At 37.9% G+C, this 8,850-nt stretch overlaps 1 protein-coding gene across 1 annotated transcript in view; it reads left to right on the top strand.

The window, feature by feature from the left end:
• The first annotated feature begins 2,797 nt into the window (after positions 1–2,797).
• ZNF644 (zinc finger protein 644) overlaps positions 2,798–8,850 on the top strand; it is a 130,078-nt gene continuing 124,025 nt past the window's right edge. The window contains 3 exon segments of the mRNA XM_066268630.1: positions 2,798–3,070; positions 3,257–3,372; positions 3,874–4,472. The gene's annotated coding sequence lies outside the window, so the exon portion shown is untranslated.

Below are 8,850 nucleotides of genomic sequence, written 5' to 3'. Positions count from 1 at the left end.
CTGACTTATAGTTTTGGTACTTAGGAGTCTGTCCAAAACCAATGAGCTTCTAAGATAAGTCCAAAACTTGACTTTATTATTAGGATAGTAGATTAATCAACGTTTCATTTTTTTTCTCTTTGCCTAGAATTCAGAAGTATTAGAATATGAAAAACTACTGTACTTATCTAATGTAAAATTGTGTTTTCTTTTTGATAGGTCATTTGAGATGATAGCTTTATATATTTTATTGGGTGATTCCATTTATTCAAATAACTAATAAAATAATATATTGTGCTAATATTGTCAGATTTTAACATATTAACAATAGCCAGGTCTTGCTTTTCCTTTCTTTCTTTTTTGTTTTTTATTTTTAAAGATTCTTCATCAGGTGAATTAATCAGAGAGTATATATGCTTTGTGAATTTTCTCCCAGGGTCAAACTGTTTTTCACATCTTGATTTTTATTTTCAACTAGTGTTTCATTTTAATGTCTTTAAATATTTTGGCACTGAGCCACATAATGGGGTATTGGATTTTTCCAGTTTGCCTGCTTTATTTTTCTTTCAGCATTACCTTATTCAAACTCTCTGCCCCTATCAAGTTTCTTCCCACTCACAGAAATATTTTGACATCTATTTTGTTCATAAAGAGTTTCATGAACTACGTACAGTGTGTCTGTAAAGTCACGGTGCACTTTTGACAGGTCACAGGAAAGCAACAAAAGACGATAGAAATGTGAAATCTGCACCAAATAAAAGGAAAACTCTCCCAGTTTCATACCTATTCAGTGCAGTTCGATGTGGGCTCATGCACAGATTTTTTTATGGCTCCTTAGGTAGCTGTCTCGTATAGTGTCTATAGACTCGTCACTGACTGATAGCCTACCAGAACGGGGTTTCTCCACCAAACTGCTGGTTTCCTTTAACTGCTTATCCCACCGAGTCATGTTATTCCTATGTGGTGGCACTTTGTTATAAACGCGCTGATATTCACATTGCACTTTGGTCACGGATTCAAATTTAGCGAGCCACAAAACACACTGAACTTTCCTCTGTACCATCCACATCTTGACTGGCATGGCCGTGCGCTGCTCCACTGTATACATGGTGTTACGTCATCATCTGTGCATGCGCACATGCTGCCACATCACCTTGCAGAAACTGGGAGGGTTTTTCTTTTATTTGGTGCAAATTTCACATTTCTGTCGTCTTTTGTTGCTTTCCTGTGACTGGTCAAAAGTGCACCATGACTTTATGGACACACTGTATTTCTACTTTTACTGTAACAGTTACTACTATTACTATTTCTATAGTATTACAATTTAGTTGATCTCTAGTATTGTATAAGCAAACAGCTTCATTAGTGAGAAAATTGCATAGTCATGATTGAGTTCTAAGTGATTCTATTTGCTTGTTGTGATCTGTCTGCACATCAGTCAGTGGTGTATTCACAAGAGAGTTATTTTTGTTGTTGATAACTGCTCTTGCAGTGATATAATGTCATAATTTCCATAGTACATGATACTTTTATTTGTTTTTAATTGTAAATCTAATGATAAATGGCAAATGTCCAATTTTTAATGGATGCTATAGATGAACTGACTCAAAAGGCAAACTCGTCACCACCATTGGCTGAATATATGTACATTTATATTTTATTCTTTACTCATTTGTGTAAATGAAGAAAGAAACTTTGCATTTTGAAAGAGCCCAAACAGCTGTGCGACTTTGGAAAATTACCTAGCCTTTTTTTTGCCTCATTAGGTAGTAATGAAATTAAATGAGTTTAAACATTGCTTGGTACATAGAAATGATAAAAAAAAAGTGTTAGCTATTATTATTAACTAAGGAACAAGTATAAATATATTGTTTGAAATCTATTTTTGCTGTTATCATGGTGAAGTCACCACCCTACAGGAAAGAAGTTTCCATCCTACAAGAAGGAGAGGTTTCTCATTCTTCTCAAAGAAGTGCAATTATAACGTATTCCTCTGAATGCCAATAATATCTTGAGGATTTGAAGGAGCACAATTTATGATAGTTGATAAGGTGATATAAACTTTTTTTTTTTTAAGAGAGAACAGATTCAGAAAATCCAAAGAATTTATTAAGGCAAGACTAGTAGATTGCTCGAGAGCTTTTGGTTTATGTCAAACATGTTAGCAGCTTGCATTTGTTCAGTTCAAAAGCAAAGACAATAAATAGTCTCTAATAGGTATTTTTCAAAGTGTAAAGCTCTGTGCTCAGACTCTTGTAGTAGATACTTGCTAAACAGGAAGAGTTCCAGAACTCTGTTGGGGCCTTCCGATTCACTGATGGGTTAACCAGTACCTCCGGTGCTTACTATAGAACTTTAATTTAGAGACCCCTAGGACATTCAATAATGCAGGGAGTATCCTCACAGAATCAAACTGGACCAAACCCAGGGCACCTTTTAGTGGTAGGCTGTTCCGCTAATTGAGACACCACATTTTTCATGCTTTGCCTGGCCATCATCTCCCAATAATTGGTCTCCCTCAGATTCAAAACCCTTCCTCTGCTATTACTCCACAGTTGTAAGTGGCAATCTCGGGTTCTTCGACTGTTCTCAACATTAGGAAAAGAAAAGGAATCTTGGCAGGCTAGTAATTGTGGAAATCAAATACGGGCCTGTTCCACCTTAAAGGGCCTAGACTTGCCTAAATGTTTGGGTCTTGCAGAGTTTGGGCACCACCATATTTGGAGCGTGCCTACTTTGGGGCGGGAACCTCCTTGAGAGTGATTAGGTCAGCGCTGGGGGAGGTGACCTTGTTTGGTTTCTGGCACCCGACAACAGAGGTGCACTGTTTCTGCTGCCCCGTTTCTCCAATTGGCCTTGACGCTCCCCCAGCTTGAAGCTGCCCCAGAGCTCCTCGCGGGCCACCCCCGCGGCCCGCAGTCCGGGAGAGGCGGGAAAGCCGCGCGCCTGCGCCGTGGGAACCGGGGCTGGAGGCAAAAAGCGGGGAGCGGAGGGGGGCTGTTGGAGCCGAGTAGCGTACTGAACGGCGTGTGACGCGGGGACGCCGCGCGCTCCCAACGTCGCCCCGGTTTGACGCACACGGCACCAAACTGTGAGTTTCAGGGGTTATTTGGTCGGATTCGCCGGGACCCGACTGGGTCTTGGCCCTCTGGGCTGTAGCGGCGGCGAGACTGAGGGTGGAGGAAATAGTTGGGGACCCGGCCTTTGGCTCTCGGGCCCGGGGAGGTACGCCCTAGGCTGGGTCCCAACCATCCAAAGGACGCATTTTGCCGCACAGGCTAAGATGGCGGCGGCGGCGGCGGAGGAGGCGGAGTTGGTGCTACACAAGGAGCCCGGGCCCCGGGTTCGGGGAGGCGGCGGCTGCGGCGGCCGCGGGGGGCGGCGGAGCCTGAGGTGAGCGGCGGCCGCCGCCGCGGGGCGGGACTCGGCGGAGGCAGTGGGAGGAGGGTCCTTCCACCGTGGCGTCGGAGGAACCGGTAGCGGACACAAAGGGGCTGAGCTGTGCACTAGAGTTGGGGGTTTTGTTTAGTCACATGAAGCAGAGCAGCCAGTGAGCAGTAGGGGGAAGGGGCCGAGATCGGGCCGGGCCCGGGCTGCTTGGGGAGCCTGGCGGTCGCCATTGCAATGCACGGAGTAACGGGGCAGTCCGAGAGCAGTACCAACCCCTCTCTTTTAAGGCTGCTTGGGTTTGATCAGAAGCGCCAGCTCTTGCATTAACTATTCACATTCCTACCCTATCTTGGGACCAGGACCGCATAGCCCTCCTCTTCCCCCGTTCTGCAAGGTCTTAGGCCGCTAGGTGCCCGGGAAGTAACAGCAAGAGGTAAATCGCTCAAAGTGTTCGGGTTACCAGGGGCTTGGTGGGTTTCCAGCTAAAGCTTTTTGCTTCTCCAGGTCTGATTCCCTGGCCTTTGTGTCCCTGGGAGTTTAATCTCTGCCAGAGGAAAGCAGGTGTGCTCCACTTCTCCCGTGAACCTGAAGATGAGTTGTCCCAGACCCTTCTCAGTGATTGGAAACTTAGGTGGTGGAGCTAAAGGTTTCTTGTTACGAGACTTCAGCAGCCGACCCTCGTGTTGGGATCCATCCATGGTTTAGCAGCATTAGTGGAAAACTTTTCTTGAACTGTTTTAAGTAATGTCGACATAAGTTTAGTTGTTATAAAACTTTATGTTTAGACTTCAAATTTTATGTGATCATTAAGAAGTACTCAACAAGGGATAAACACATTTGGAGGACCTGAATGATAGTCCTCTTTTGTATACAAATGAGTAATTTCAACAGAAATACCAAAACACCATCAATTCTGGCCAGACCTGACTGATGCCAGGCTTGTTGTATCTGGATGGTAGATTAGATTTGCTTTAATAGAATATTGCCTGTCTGCAGTAGTTTAGTTATATATTTTTTGTCCCACAAGAAGGAAACATATAAAAAAATAGACAACTTAAATTGCTCAAAGAAAAGAATCTGGCTGTTTGCCTTCAGTACCATGTGTAAGTATCCAGGGAACTTGATAATTACAATATTTCTTTGGTAGTTTTGATAAGAAAAAAAAATTAGTTTTTATAAAGAAGTTCTAATTTAGACATTTTAGTAGGTGAAACATGAAAGCTTGACATACTAATAAAATAATATGTATATTGCTGTTAAAATAGTGGCAGCATAAGTTTTAGAATTGCTAACATGATTTAAAATTATACTGCACTTGTGGCTACATTGTACTGTATATATTGGTATTAAATAATGTTTCTGGTACAAAATTTGGAAACTTTTGTATTGGCCAGGTCACATGAACAAATTAAAATGATTGAAAGGGTAGTTAAACATATTGTGATTATTAACTTGAGATCTCTGTTCAAATTAAAATTTGAACTTTTCAACTTGACCTAAAACTTTCATTGTCCTTGTTTTGTTTTTAGATTTTCCCCATTTTAGATTTCTCCTAACAGAACAATCATCTGTTAATGAAGAGGAGATATATTAACATTGGGAATATGTATTACTGAGTCACAGTTTTACAGTGGAAGGAATCTCAGAGAATTAGTCTTACCTTCTCATTTGTGCTATATACAATATATTAAGGGCCAGACACGATTAAGATAGTGGCATCATGTAAAATTATCTCCGAAGTTATCATTGCCCTTTTCATTGGTTATGCTGCTGGAATGAGAAGGTGGCTGTCTGCAACTAATAATGGTTAATAAAGAAGGGAGTATGTTTGAGGGTACTTAGTTAAATTAATAAGAACTTCTGTGACAAGTTAAAAACTTATTTAATGTAATATGATGACAGTTTTTAAAGTGATTTTCAGTGAAACAAATTTAGATACAAAATCACAGACACTTCAGATAGTTTCAGAGCAATGTTGCTTTTAAATTTCGGGGTTTTCAAAAGCAGTTTTGATCTAGAAATTAAAAAATAGCTTGATAAACTTGAAAAATTTGAAGTAACTGCCATTACTACTAGTTACTACAGAAGAAATGAGATAGATGTTGAAAACAGTCGTGCTGGTGCCTTTCACTTTGTAATAGTGTTTTAGTTGTGGAAGTGGACATGCCACTTTGGCCCTAATTAAAAACAACTTAAGACTAATTGCTACTGAGTAGTAGATCTGTAAATCTGTTAAGAAATTCAACAAGTAGTAAAATCATTTATGGTGGGACACCACAGTTATCTTTAACTTGGATATGAAATTTACCAGAACAGTAAATTGTCTTGAGGTGTTAAAGCTTTTATGTGTCATTTAAGGTGTATTTAAATTATTAACTTTTCTAAGAAAGTTGATAAGCTATTTTTTAATTTTTAGCACTATGTGAGTGGATTTAATTACACACTAGTGTTGTGACAATTAGGAATACTCCCAGATTATTTGTAATTTGCAGGTTTGATTTGTTATTCAGGTTGTAAGAGGGAGAGTTTGGTTGTGGCTGAATTGAGATTATTGGGTAGCAGGAGGAGACGAGAGGGACTCAAGGACAGCCACTAAAAGTGATTGGGGGATACCGATACCTGCAGTTTAGAGAAACTGGTTGTCAGAATAGATCAGGTTCACCTTTCTCATCCCAATACAGTTAGTGTTTAGGGCTTTTTATTTAGACTCTCAGATTGTGATTCCAAAGAAAAGAGTGGATCTTAGTCTTGTAGGAATGTTTTTCTCATGACTGCTTTGCAGGCTGATCTTAAATGAGCTGTATGCACTGAATGCAGAAATTGATATGTTGAATTATCTTGCCCTAATTTTATAGAACACTAATTTTAAAAGTCCTTTTTAAAAAGTGTTTCTAATCTTTTAAAATTGATAGCCCTATGAAATAAACCATGAGAATAGAAAATGGCTACTATAATATGTTGGATATATATTAAGATGAGCTCTAATATTTTTACATTTATTTATTACCTTCTTGTATAGAGAGTATATGTTTTATAGGTGGAGAATCCGTAAGTATTGCAAAAAGTTAATGAGATGTAGCACTGAATGAAGCAGTTCTAGAAGTAGTGTCTCTTTTCAAGTTTATCAGAGGGAAATAGCTGCTTTTAATGGTGTAAATCATTTATACAATAAATTTTGAGAACATTGAGAATATGCAAACTGATTCTAGCACTGGCTCTCCCTGCTGGTTGGCTAAAGTATTTCTGTTCTTTCTCATCTTTAAAAAAGAAAACAACATACATAAAGATCATTTGAGACCTAGAAGGTAGAATATCATATTCAATTTATAGGTTTTTTTTTTAGGGAGATGGAATCTCCAGGAGAAAGTTTTTTCATTTCAGGGTCCCCAGTTGCTCTAATACTAAATTTAATTTTTTTCTTAAATCAGCCAAAGTTGAAGTTACTGTCCTCTTAAAATTTCCTGGGAATTCTTATGATCACGGGGAGTTAGTATGTTTTTATTTGAAATTTAGGACATTTTTTGACAATTGGAAGATGTTAGCAAGAAAACCAAAAGTTCTGTGAGGTAACTTTCCAGGAGGAGAAAAACAGGATTTCACGAGGGAAAGAAGCAGCAGCACACTTTTCTTGAGTAGGGGACAGTGAGATTGGATCAAGATGAGTGTTTCTAAGAGATTTCTTTTACAGTCTCTCCTAATTTTTGTTCTACTCTATCTATAAGATGTAGCCTTCCCATTTTATTTGGAATTCGGGGAGCTGTGATCTTGTAAATAACTTTGTGAAAAATACAGATGTGATTTGTTCCTTGAAATTTGTCTGTTAGTTTAGATTGTGGTGCAATTGAAGTTGGTTAGAGAGATAAAGATTTTAGGTATTGCCTTTTACTATGTATATGTTATTCACTGAAGTTGAAAACACAGCTTCTAAGACTTTTTAAAGCCCAGAAACTTAAATGAGCCAAAGAAGTAATTTAAAATAATAAAAAAAACTAATAAAATGTTTGGATTAAAGTAATCTGTAGTTTATGAAGCATATTTAATTGTATTTTATCAAATTTTTAAAATATTAACATTTTTATCCTTTCATGGTGTTTTTCTTTTTATTCAGAAGCTTAATGCATATCTTTTTCATCACTTTCTTGAAGATGTTAAATATAACTAGTACTTGGAAAACATTTATTGGGAAGGGGTGATTCCAAATTGTTGAATGGTTTGTGAAGGTGGATAAAAGCCTTACCAAAGTTGGAATTCATTTTCTTTTGTTTGCTATTGAGTGTACTATACACATACTCACAAGCATATATGTGTGTATACACACAGAAAATCATAGTTGGCATTTATAATTATGTGTAAGTAAAGAAACAGGATGAGATAAGATTTAAAAGTGTAAACCTTGAAATAAAATTGGTGGGGTTAAAGTCTAGCTGTGTGAGCACTAGGCGAGTGGATTTAATGATAATACTTCATGTAAAGTCCTTAGCTTTCTTGTATACAATGGATGCTGAGTAAAGGTTATCTTTTAGAATAATAATAGTTATTATTACTAGTGTTTAATAATTTTTTCTACAGTAACTTGAAAATTTTACCTGTGAATAATTTGGATTTGTATACCTTTTCAGTGTTTCATTTTTAGACTCCTGTTTACAAAGGCAAGGTTGTTATAAAGGAAGTCAGGAGTAGTAATTACACTGTGTCTTCTTCAGTTTTAGCAGTTCAGTACATGTATATAAGGAGCACATTCCCTTCTGTGACTGTCAGCTGATGTGAATAAATGCACTTGGGAATGAGTACATTTTTAGTGAAGTTGTTTCCCAACCAATACATAGGTCTGTCTTTAGTAAAACATTCTGATTTCTTCGTTTTTTAAATTTTTGATCGAAAGAATAGTGGTGACCATTAGTAGAGAGAAGCGGGTGTATGGCTCTGTGTATTTGTATGTAATGTACATGTGGATGAGAGTGAGGAGTAGCTTCAGCAGTAGCTAGAGTGGGGAGAGGCATGCTATCTTTTCACTGCTTGGTCTGAATCAGGAATTTTCTCAATCAGCATTCCTTTTGCCATTTTCCTGTCCACACTTTGTTTTGTATATGTCTGTGCTGGTATGGTCTTAAACATTTTCCCCCTTTAATTTTCTTCTGTCTTCCTCCCCAACCATCAAAACAGATTTAAAAATTTTAAAAAATAATTGTAAAAGTCAGTAATAAATTTTAAGTCCACATGGTGGGTGTGAATATGAAATACTAGAAGTTTCATATATGTTTTAAAAGTATTTTCAACAGTTTGGAAAAATGAAGGGGGGAAGTTCACTCCTAATCTTATCATCATATAATCATTAGTATTAAAGGAAAGGGAGATAAGACTGATATTTAATTAAGCATCTATTGTATGTTCCTTTAATAGTACTGTGATGTATATATTCCCATTTTATATGCAAGGGAACAAACTCAGGCACAGGTCACAAAGATCATAAATAGTAGAGCA

Source organism: Saccopteryx bilineata, chromosome 3 (assembly GCF_036850765.1).
Source record: "Saccopteryx bilineata isolate mSacBil1 chromosome 3, mSacBil1_pri_phased_curated, whole genome shotgun sequence".
NCBI classification, from domain to species: Eukaryota; Metazoa; Chordata; class Mammalia; order Chiroptera; family Emballonuridae; genus Saccopteryx; species Saccopteryx bilineata.
The sequence above is the reverse complement of the archived record's forward strand: the minus strand, read 5'-3'. Positions and strand labels throughout refer to the sequence as shown.